Source organism: Theobroma cacao, chromosome 8 (genome assembly GCF_000208745.1).
Source record: "Theobroma cacao cultivar B97-61/B2 chromosome 8, Criollo_cocoa_genome_V2, whole genome shotgun sequence".
Lineage (NCBI taxonomy): Eukaryota > Viridiplantae > Streptophyta > Magnoliopsida > Malvales > Malvaceae > Theobroma > Theobroma cacao.
This window is the reverse complement of record NC_030857.1, coordinates 8025600-8028447: the sequence shown is the minus strand read 5'-3', so window position 1 is coordinate 8028447 and position 2848 is coordinate 8025600.

Genomic DNA, 2848 nt, shown 5'->3' with positions numbered 1-2848 from the left:
TAGGGTATCTCCTGGGGTAAAGCTTAGGATTTACTTCACGCCAAACCACCACGTGAAGGGGAACTCAGTCAACGCTAAGGAATGGCTGTATTTTTCTCAAACTAAAATATATTTTAAGTGTATCAAAATTTTAACAGCCTTGACGGACTCGGTTAGATGCCCTGCGCAAGGTATCACCGAGTATGAGTTTTGGCACGAGCCAAAGTTTTATGAAATTCATAAGCCAAGTTGATTACTCAATTTTTATGGATTGATTTTATTTGGCTGAAATGAGTTGAAAGGTAATGAAATTATAGTATGATGATTTATTTTAATTGTCTCTATTTATTCGACTTTAGATAGTTTATATGGTATCTGTTTACTCACTGGGACTTTATAATCTCACCACCCTCAATTACTCACATTTCAGGCTCGGGGAATTCCATAATTAGCTGACTTTGACAAGGACCTTCATTTGGACTCGAATCGGTAAAAGCTGTAGGTTTCCAGCTTCCGATGCATTTTGGATAGATATGGGCCCACGTGTCACTGTAAAAGAAATTTTATGCTTTGGTTATTTGCTTTATAGTATATATGAATATAATTATCTTTTACGCTATAAGAATTATGTACCGATAGTTTTATGAAAATTATTTTACAAGAAAATAGTTTATTTTATTGAATATTTTTATCATATTCAAATGGTCAAATTTTCACTTCAAATGAACGTTTTAGATACTTAATTTTTTTTAAATCATTAAATATATATTTTCGGCTTACCTACTACATTTTTAGCAAGTTTCGAGGTTTTCGACAAAAATGACGAAAATGCCCCTGTGAGCAAAAAAAAATCTTATGTTATGATTTGGAAATGATTTGTAATCCTTCGTATTTTGATTATTTGATAACTATTGCTCACCGAGGAAGTGCGAAAGCTGATACGAGAGTCTTGCGAGGTTTTGATCAACATTCTGGGTGAAGAATGTTTGTCGAGGCTTCGCGACGGTTGTCACGGGCTCGATGGGGAGTTCCCGGTCGTGACAATTTAGATTGGTATCAGAGCATGGTTTAAAGATCAGATATTTTGATTTTAAAACTTTGGATTTTAAAGTTTTTGATTTTAAGATTGTTTTAGGAAATCCACACTGACACTGCATGGCCCCAAGTCCAGTTAAGTTAAGTTAAGTTATGTTAGATTGAATAAAATATATGCATCTACATATAGAATTCTACCTACTTTTGAGATGCATAAATAATTAAACAATTACTATTTGATTGCATATAGGTTTTGAGGTGCACTGGTGACATACACACCATGTCTAGAAGAGGTGGTAGTCTCAATACCTCTCATAGTGATAGCGAGGGATCGCTAGATTCTACTGCTAAGAGCCGATGGCAATTCGAATCGAGTAGTTCAAAAGTGCAGATAGTGATAATATTAATGTTAGCATGAGAGGTTCCCTTTTGAGAGAATCTAAGGAACATGTTAAAGAAATGGGGAAATTAAGGATAGCCGAAGGAGGTATTCGTTCTAGGAAGAGCGTGACAGTAGTCCGACACTTTCCACCAGGCTGTGGGAGAAATGTAAGGGGACAACCAGAAAAGGATAAGGAGAAAGTAACAGTGGCGAGTAAACCCCTTAGAAAAGTGTCAGGTGTACGACATTTTCCTCCCGGTTGTGGAAGAAATGCTGCACCGATAAGTGATGAGGAACGTAGGAGAATACAATAAGCCTGGATTGAAGAACAAAGGAGAAAATCTCAGGAGGAAGAGGATCCATTGATGTGCCCGGATCAGGACAATGAGGAACCTAAAGATGTTTAATACTTTAGTTGAAGTTGTATTGTCATAAATCTAGGCAAGTGTCATTTAAGGGAAGATGTAGTAGTTACCTGTGTAAAGGAGTTAGGAGTGGCTTTTATTTTGTATGACTCGAACGGAATGTAAAATAGCAGTTTAAATAATTGGATATGTATGGGAATCTTTTAGTATAACAGAGATAAATTGGTGATATAATTATTGAGAAAAGTTATAGAATGAAGCAATAAGGTTATAAATGACATTCGGAATGGATAATGTGATTACGTTAATGATTGTAATTTAAGCATGAAGGGGATTATTCAGTGATGTTATGACACTATGAGGCAATAGTTGGGCCAAATATAACCCAATGAAGTTAAATTATGGAATATGGGGAATATAAAATTTTGATTCAATAAGGATTACGAGAATAAAGTGAGGAGAAAGCTGGGCTGTCTTCATAGTTAATTATACCGAAAGTCAATAAAATTATTGGAGTATAAGACAAAGAAGATAATTGGATAGGGATGACAATAACTTTGAGGAAAGTTGTAGATAGTAGGCAACTTATGTGTGGAGTGGTATATGTATTTTGAATTTATTACACTGTATGGAAAGGATGTTTTGAGGTGGAATTTTATGAATGTTGATAAACGTCAAAAGATGACATGAGATGGAAGTATTAATCTGGCTTAGTGTGTATGACAAGAAAATAGAAGGTACCTATACTTATGGAACTCATGATATATATCTAAAAGGGAAACCACTGGTTGAGAATGATTGATGTGGTGACTTTGAATGCAAACAAATAGCTTTGATGAGAAAATTTCCAATAGCTACAGTACTTTAGCATTGACTGTTCAACGCTGTAATGCTTCGAATGCCTCACGCTTATGATGCATGAGTAAGATGGAAGTGACACGATAATGAGCTTACAAATTGAATTTTGGTTGTTGGTCATTGTGTTTTGTTATTTGGGAGTCTTAAATATTCTGGAGAATGTTTACCCAAATGAATTGAAAAACTTCTTTATTGCCTTGTATATAGGCATATAATTAAAAGAAAAAAA